This window comes from Zalophus californianus, chromosome 1 (assembly GCF_009762305.2).
Source record: "Zalophus californianus isolate mZalCal1 chromosome 1, mZalCal1.pri.v2, whole genome shotgun sequence".
Classification (NCBI taxonomy): Eukaryota; Metazoa; Chordata; class Mammalia; order Carnivora; family Otariidae; genus Zalophus; species Zalophus californianus.
The window spans coordinates 67,714,258-67,723,599 of NC_045595.1; the positions used below are offsets into that span (position 1 = coordinate 67,714,258).

The 9,342-nt window shown below is 43.9% G+C and overlaps 1 pseudogene; it reads right to left on the reverse strand.

The window, feature by feature from the left end:
* Positions 1-5,220: 5,220 nt before the first annotated feature.
* On the reverse strand, positions 5,221-8,703 carry LOC113916016 (annotated as a pseudogene).
* Positions 8,704-9,342: the final 639 nt, after the last annotated feature.

The window sequence follows — 9,342 nt, forward strand, 5'->3', positions numbered from 1 at the left end:
TAACACAGGCCAGCCTCTGGGAGGAGAAGTGGCAAGACTCAGCTTCTGAAGAGGGACTGGCTGAATCTCTGAGCCCCATGTCTTCTCCATCTTGGGTCATGGCCACCCCTCCTTCCAGTTGTTCAGGCCCTAAAACCTCGAGGTCATTGGCCCTTCCCTTGCTTGCACGCCCCCATCCAATCCTGTGGTTGGCTGAATAATGGTCCTCAAAGATGTTCACATCCTAATCTCTGGAACCCGTGAATATGTTACTTTCTATGGCAAAGGGGACATTGTAGATGTGAGTAAGTTAAAGATTCTGAGACGGGGAGGTCATCCTGGATAATTTAGGTGGACCCAATCTAATCACAAGGAAGGGAGGAAGACAAGTCAGAAAAAGAAGGTGTGAACACAGAAGCAGAAGCTGGAGTGATATTCAGCCCCAGGGACTTTTCAGACAACTGCATTGCTGCAGCTTGTCAGGGGCCATGCATACTTAGAACAGCAAGATACTCAGCCCCAAAGTCCCATTTTAAGTTAGCTTTCTTAGAGTGTTCCTGGTATTAGCTGTTGCAGGTCAGGTTCCCCGGGACTCAGACTCTGAGATGCAGATTCACATATATTTCTCGGGAGTGCTCCTAAGACCAAGAGTTGTGGGCAAGGGATGGGAGGAGATGGACTCCTGAGAGGAATGGGGTACAGTTGAATTGGAAGGCAGCCACCATGAGGGCCACAACTGCCAATCCTATAGACAGGTCTGCAGCTGGGGTACACTTCCATGTTGTCTGCACATGGGGCAAGAGGGCCGGCATTTCCTGTTCCTTCACTGGTGCAAGTGGGTACCTCCAGACAGGGGTACAACCGTGTGCAAGGGAGTTTTTCCCAGCCTAGGCAATCCTTAGAGAGAGACTCACCTGAAAGCCTTCTCAGCCAGCTGGGTGCATGAGTTCCAGCAGGGGTGAAGGCACAGGGCTGGATGCTATCTATCACAGTGACCTTTTACAAAAGCTATGGGATTTTATCACCATCCTGCCTAAAGCCTTCCAATGACATAAAATAAAAGTCATGTGCAGTAGGCCCTACATTCTGCAACAGGAGCTAACCAGGCTCCCTCTGGCTCACCGGGCTCTATCTTTTTAGCCATCTTTCTGTTCATTTGCTCAACATTTGCTGAATATTTACTACGGACTACACAATGTTCTAGATCATAGATCACAAACTGCTCATAGGCCAAATGTGAGGCTGCTTGTTTTTATAAGTAAAGTTTTATTGGAACAGAGCCACCCACACCTATTTGTGTAAATATTGTCTGTGGCTGCTTTCATGCTATAACAGCAAGGCTGCACAGAGACCATATGGCCCACAAAGCCTAAAATATTTACTATTTGATCCTTTACAGAAAAAAGGTTTGCTAACATCTCTTCTAGTTTCAGTGCTGTCTGATATATATTGCAAGTCTCAAATTTGAGCCACATATGTAATTTTAAATTTTCTAGTAGCCACATTAAATAAGTTTATAAAAAAGAAACAGGTGAATATGATTTCACTCATATGTGGAACTTAAGAAACAAAACAGATGAACATAACGGAGGGAAGGAAAAATAAAAGAAGATGAAAACAGAGAGGGAGGCAAACCATAAGAAACTCTTAACTATAGGAAACAAACAGGGTTGCTGGAGGGGAGGTGGGTGAGGGCATGGGGTAACCGGGTGATAGGCATTAAGGAGGGCACTTGATGTAATGAGCCCTGGGTGTTATATACAACTGATGAATCACTGAACTCTACCTCTGAAACTAATAAAAAAAAAAAGAAACAGGTGAAATAAATTTCAATAATGTATTTTATACAACCCAATATGTCCCACTATCATTTCAACATATAACTAATATAAATTATCAATGAGATATTTTACATTCTTTTTAATATGAAGCCTTTAAAATTCAGTGTCTATTTCACCCTTATTGCAAATCTCAATTTGGGCTAGCCATTCTTCTGGTGCTCACTAGCCATAAGTGGCTTGGTGGTGCCATTCTAGAAGCAGGTGATGCAGGGGTGAATAAAACAGATAAAATTCCCTGCCTCCATGAGGCTTACATTCATAATAGAGAAGAGAAACAATAAACAAACAGGTAATTGAACAATGTCTAGAAATAATTGCAATCTCTCCTTAGAGACTTTGTGTCCTTTTTCAGCTGTTACAGCAAATACACGGATTCTTTTATGGATGCCTCTTTAGTGACTGACCACAGCAAGAGGGTATCTAAGTATTGTAAAAGGGTGGATTTCCCAGAGAATAGGTGTACTTATATCTTGAAGTTGTAGGGGTCAAAGGCAGGCTACCCTAAAATGTGTCACCTTGGCATATTGATTATTTTATATAAAAGTTACTTAAGAAAGAGCAAATGCAAGAACACTCAGGCCCTCCTCCATTCCTCAAAAGCAGGAAACAAATTTCTCAAATAAAAAATACCCTCCTTGTACTAAGAAGTGCAAAGGCACCCTTATCACCAGAGACAGGAACTTTAAAGCTGCAAAAACTGTAGAAACAAATCTCGTTACTTTTTTCCTAATCTATTACCTCAACTTAACTTTTGCTTAGAATTCCCTGCTAATTAAAGCAGCCAAACACCTGTTTTCTTTATCCTGTCAATTCCTCACAAATGTATTGCCCTTTTGTCTAAAATGTATGAAAACTGCTTGCATTGGTCATTTCTTTGGGCCTCAATTTCATTATTGGGCCCCCCGAGCATGTAATAAAACCTTGCGTTTTTTCTCTTGTTAATTTGTCTCATGGAAATTTAAGTCTCAGTCCAGCTGGAAGACCTTAAAGGGTAGAGGAAGAATTTTTCCTTCCCTACAAAGTACTTGGGAGAAATAAGAAGGGGCCTCAGGGAATGCCTGAGGCACGACTGTCCAGGTATATTGTTGGTTGTTCCAAGTGAAGGTAAAGAGATATAGGCTGTTGAAGTCCTCATGGATCCTGAAGAAGGCTGAGCAGAGGTTTACAACAGTGCATCATTTTGAGGCAAGTGGTGATGAAAGGTAGTTGGAAGAAAGGCAGGCAGGGATAAGGGGCCCCCTGCCCTAAGAGGAAACCACCCTTAAAAGGACTTTATAAGGAGCCCTTCACCCTTTCCCATGTGATAGGTAGATGGCAACTACCTGATTGGAGGGTTAATCAGATTAAAATAGCTCTCCAACAAAGCCATAAAAACCCCTAGATCTAAACGCCAAATTAGCAACCCTCTCAGGTCCCCTCTCTCTTTGGGAACTTTGTACTATTGCTCAACAAAGTTTGCTTTGCGGCCCACCACTCTTCATCTGGTCTACCTCTTCATTCTTTGAAGCGGTAGGACCAAGAACCATGGTACTAAAGGAAAAGAAATTCTGTAACAGTGGGACTTCTGACAAAAGGAGGTTTGGGTGCAGAACAACTGGGAAATGGGGAAAGACTGTCTTGTTAATTGATCTTAAGTCCTGGGCCCACGGCCATCCTCGTGCATTGGATTTCTGAACTGGCAAGATCAGGCGTGTTGCCGGGACAGGTACAGGGAATGACAAGCCCCTGGGCGATTAGGCCTTCTACTCTGGGTGTGAGGCCTTGTGTAGCCTCAGGTTTGAAGGGACATTGAGGTAATTTAGGTGGAGGTTTAGTTATATCTATCTGAATCTTTATAGGTTCTGCACTTTTTATTCTTCCAACGACAGTATTAGAAGTAGGCCACAGGGGTGTCAGGGTGGCACAGTCAGTTAAGTGTCTGACTGTTGGCTTCAGCTCAGGTCGTGATCTCAGGATCATGGGATCGAGCCCTGTGTCTGGCTCCATGCTGAGCATGGAATCTTCTTGAGATTCTCTTTCTCCCTCTGCCCCTTCCATTTGTGCTGTCTCTCTCTCTCTCTCTCTCTGAAATAAATAAATCTTTAAAAAAAGTAGGCCACAGATTTTCAGGCACCTCAATTAAATTAGGGAAATTTATGGGGAATTCTTCCTCTTCTGTGTCAAGGATGGACTATAACGAATATGAAAGATCAGGTTCAACTTGGTCAGGAATTCTAAGGTGAGGTCTCCATTGGAGGCAAAACCTATTAGCCCTTTTATTTTTCATTTTTCTAAAGATTTATTTATTTTTTGAGAGAGAGAGTGTGTGTGTGAGCACGTGGTGGAGAGAGGGGCAGAGGGAGAGGGAAAGAGAGAATCTCCAGTAGACTCCCTCCTGAGCAAGGAGCCCAATGCAGGGCTCAATCCCATAACCCTGAGATCATGACCTGAGCCGAAATCAAGAGTTGAACGCTTAACCGACCGAGCCACCCAGGCGCCCCAACATGTGCCCTTTTAATTTAGACAGAAGATCTCTGCCTGGGGATGGGCTGTATCACATAGTAAGGAGTGTTTTTCAGTAGAAGGTACCAGAGCCATTTGTACTGATTGTGATAAATTCTCTCTGAATTCTGTTAGATAACCCCACCATGGAAACTTCCTTTTTACTCTGAGGGATTTGTTGCTTTATGAGGGTGGCATTTAAAGTAGAAAGCATAGCTCAACTAGAATTTGACAAGGCATCCCATTAATTTTTATTTTAGTTTCCCCTTGGCTGTTTAAGAGAATTATTAGTAATAGTTTACTGGAGAACCCCTTAGAGCCCATCAGCTATGGGTGAGGCCCCTATGGAGTCCCTCCTTTGAAGGTAGACATAAGGACGTTTGAGAATTTACATAGGACCTTTGAGGACAAGCTCTCTTCCAGTGTCCCAGTGTCTTATACCTGAGGCATTACTCTTTGGACCAGCGTTTTTTCTGATGATGGACCCATAGCGGGGTGCACTGGAGAGGTGTTATTTTGAGTTTCTGGTCTTGAAGCTGTTGGAGCCACGAAGCTATTAGTTTGGTGGATTTTTGTTTGTGATCTTGCTCAGGGTCCTTTCAAAATGCTCAGCTCTGGTCACGAATTCAGTCAGGCAGTGGCCTCCCATCTTATTTTCAACCACTGATCTCAGGAGATGATCCACTTAGAAAAAGCAGCTAAAGAAGGCTCGGTGACCTTATTTATTGTATGGAACCCCACATGCCATAGAAAAAGGCCTTCCAAATGGGCTTGAAAAGCTGCCACAGATTTATCTTTATTTTATCTGCATGTTTTTGTATCATACACCAATCAGTGCAAGCAGGAAAAGACTCTAGGAATGGCTTATAAAAAGTTCAGTTGCTATTCTGCCAGTACTTTCTGGTCGAGGATCTCTAATTCATTGCTCTTGGGGTTTTGCCATCTTGCTTCCTGCATCCATCTGGGCTTCCCCAGGAGCTGCCAGCAAGTGCGCAAGCTGATAAAGATCTGGCAGCCCAGGGTCACGGGCCCGGATAATGACTCTACACTCTTTAAAAAGCTTTTGAGTTTCCTCCGGTAGGTGTGGGAAATTCTGTAACATTGGTCCTATCCTTCAGTCTTTGACCAAGGACTGAGGATACCTCAGCGTTGTTTGTCAGCAACCTTGGGTAGTTTTATTTTATTTTATTTTATTTATTTATTTTTTTAAGATTTTATTTATTTATTTGAGAGAGAGAGAATGAGAGACAGAGAGCGCGAGAGGGAAGAGGGTCAGAGGGAGAAGCAGACTCCCTGCTGAGCAGGGAGCCTGATGTGGGACTCGATCCCTGGACTCCAGGATCATGACCTGAGCCGAAGGCAGTCGCTTAACCAACTGAGCCACCCAGGCGCCCCGGGTAGTTTTATTTTAAAAGGTAACTGTCTTGGGGCGCCTCAGTAGCTCAGTTGGTTAAGTGCCGACTCTTGATTTCAGCTCAGTTCATGATCTCAGGGTTGTGAGATCCAGCCCCACATGGGTGTCCTCGCTCCATGGGGAGTCGGCTTGAGCTTCTCTCTCCCTCTCCCTACATCCCTCCCTCTCTGTGCTCACTCACACACACACACTCTCTCTCTAAAATAAATAAAATCTTAAAATCTAAGAACTGTCTAATAGTCTCTTCAGGGGGGGAAAGGCAGTTCAGACAGAGAATTTGGTAAAATGTGAGCACTCAGGTGAAAAGAGACTTCAGGGAAGTGGTATCAGTCAGTCCAATCGCCTCGTGTTTTAGCCATCTCTTGCATCTTTAATTTTTCATTAGCCTTTTGTAATGAGTCTCTTAGTGAAGCTATTTTGGAATCTTGAAGCCTTTTGGAAGTTTCTGCGTACCAGTTAAAGTAGGTATTCCATTTTGTTTATTCAACTTGGAATACCTTGAGCATTTCTCAAGTGCATTTCTTAAATGAGCAATCTTGTTTAATTGGAATGTTGCTCATAATGGCCTTTGTAATACTACATGACTTTTAGTAAAATTTGCCATTTTGCCAGGTATCTGCAGCTTCCAGGATTATAGTTCTTTTGTTGTTGTTGTTTTCTTGTTTGCTTTGTTTTATTTTTGAGAGGGAAGATTTTTTTTTTTATTAATTGAAGTTAAATTTTAAACTTTTTGTCATTAAGTTAGAGATGCAGAGCAAGAAGTTCTGTTTGATGGAGCAGGAGAGCCATGGGATGATAAAGTGAAGTCAGTTCATGTCCTATCTTCCTTGGTCCCCGAATCTCCAGGGAGGTTACAGAGCCATATCTGTCTCATGCTCGCATTACTCACAACACTCCAAGAATCTGCTCAGAAGAATCTGTATACTGCCAGTTCCTCCAGCTCCCCTCCGATGGGCTGGGACTCATTCTTCAGCACCCAGATGCTCCCAGAGACCAGCTCCAGCTGCTCATCCTTCTGTTCCAGATCGCCTGATGCTCCTCGATGAAATGGGAGTCAGCTAACTGGACCTTGTGGTCCAGGCGTCCTTATTTCTCTGTCATTCTGGCACTCCAGCTCTGACCACCACTGTCCCCTAGCAGTGCCTGTCTAGTTTTTCGCTCAGCTGACACCTGCACAGATGAAGCTGACATCTGATCCTTCATGTCCCTGACAACTTGCCAAGTACTTGGGACAAAGGTTTTTCTTATACTTAATTCAGTCGTACCGAGGTTGAATTTTCTAACATTTGCTTCAACTATGCTGATGACCTTGTCAAGGTCCTCTAGATCCCACTCTATTTATTTATTTATTTATTTAAATTAACATATGATGTATTATTTGTTTCAGAGGTACAGATCTGTGATTCAACAGTCTTACACAATTCACAGCGCTCACCATAGCACATACCCTCCCTGATGTCCGTCACCCAGCCACCCCATCCCTCCCACCCCCCACCACTCCAGCAACCCTCAGTTTGTTTCCTGAGATTAAGAGTCTCTTGTGGTTTGTCTCCCTCTCTGGTTTCTTCTTGTTTCATTTTTCCCTCCCTTTCCCCATGATCCTCTGCCTTGTTTCTCAAATTCCACATATCAGTGAGATCATATGATAATTGTCTGTCTCTGGTTGACTTATTTCACTTAGCATAATATTCTCTAGTTCCATTCACGTCGTTGCAAATGGCAAGATTTCATTTTTTTGATGGCTGTGTAATATTCCATTGTATGTATATATATCACTAGATCCCACTCTATACCCCGGAGGTTGTTTCTCAGCTCATTGGTGGTCCAGTCGATTTCTTCCCTCTTTGCTGAGGAGGGGTCCTGAAGGAGCTCTGTCCATCTCTGAAATAATCCCTAGGTGGTGCTGACTGCTTTCTGTATCTCCCCTTTCATCACAAAGTAGGGGTCCTCCACAGACACGGCCTCCCAGCCCCTGGCTGCCTCACGCCTACTCTGCTCACAGGGCACCTGCGCCCTCTCAGCCTCCCTCTGCTGACCCCACGGGTCTGCCACAGCCGGGGCCTCTTCCTCATCCTGGGGAGCCCAGAGCAGCTGGTGCACATGGGACCGCTGTGGGTCCAGCACTCAATCACTCTGCAGATCGAATCCCAGACTCTGATGCCGGCCCCCTTGCCCGCCTCTTCCCCTGCCAGGACTATAGTTCTTTTTTTAAAAATTTTTTATTGTTATGTTAATCACCATATATTACATCATTTGTTTTGGTGTAGTGTTCCATGATTCATTGTTTATTCATAACACCCAGTGCTCCATGCAGAATGTGCCCTCTTTAATACCCATCACCAGGCTAACCCATCCCCCTACCCTCCTCCCCTCTAGAACCCTCAGTTTGTTTTTCAGAGTCCATCATCTCTCCTGGTTCGTCTCCCCCTCTGATTTACTCCCCTTCATTCTTCCTCTCCTGCTATCTTCTTCTTTTTCTTTTTTCTTAAAATATGTTGCGTTATTTGTTTCAGAAGTACAGATCTGTGATTCAACAGTCTTGCACAATTCACAACGCTCACCGTAGCACATACCCTCCCCAATGTCTATCACCCAGCCACCCCATCCCTCCCACCCCTGACCACTCCAGCAACCCTCAGTTTGTTTCCTGAGATTAAGAATTCCTCATATCAGTGAGGTCATATGATACATGTCTTTCTCTGATTGACTTATTTCACTAAGCATAACACCCTCCAGTTCCATCCACGTCGTTGCAAATGGCAAGATCTCATTCCTTTTGATGGCTGCATAATATTCCATTGTGTATATATACCACATCTTCTTTATCAGGACTATAGTTCTTAAGCATAAAAGAAGCACAAGTGCCAGAAGATGGCACGCTCAACTCTTCAGATAGGAAAAATCCCATTTAAGCAGATTTTATTCACCTGAGGCCTTCTGCTGGACCTAGTCCAGTTCTTAAACTGGATGCAGACTTACTCCAGCCATAACCACAAATGATTCCTAGCATGGCAATGGTTGGAATTTTCCACTCAGAAACCTGGAAATTGAGATCCAAAGGACTAGGAGCTTAGTTCCAGGCAGAACTGTCTGGCAGCTCACTTGGCTCTGGGAAGAATCCTCTGCCAGCTCAATCTGACCTGCCCTGTAGAGGAAAGCCAATTGGATTGGGAGCTCGGTGCAGAGGGCATAGCTCAGAACTGAGAGGAACTTACCCATGACCCTCAGAAATGGCAAGAAAGATAGGGAACTCAAAGGCCTCGAGGGGTACCACGCCTGTGTTTCTCACTGACCCCCAAACGCCGCCAGAAGACCACCTCAGATCTTGTCACTGTATCAAATCTGTTGAAGAACAAAAATTCGGTGTCACCTGGAGTTTGAGTTGCTGCACAAGGGTATCAAAGACAATAACCAACCACAAACTGAGAGGGCAGAAATCCAGAAATGCATTGCATATAGCCTGCCAAAAAAGCTTTAAGACTAAAGACAAAACAAAACCAATTACTACTACTCCTAAGAAGATAAACATTGTGAATGATGAAATGTTGACTGAATAAAGCTTTTGTAGATACACAAAAGGAACTTGCACATTTCTCAACAGCTGATTCTTCAGCAGAGTCACAAAAA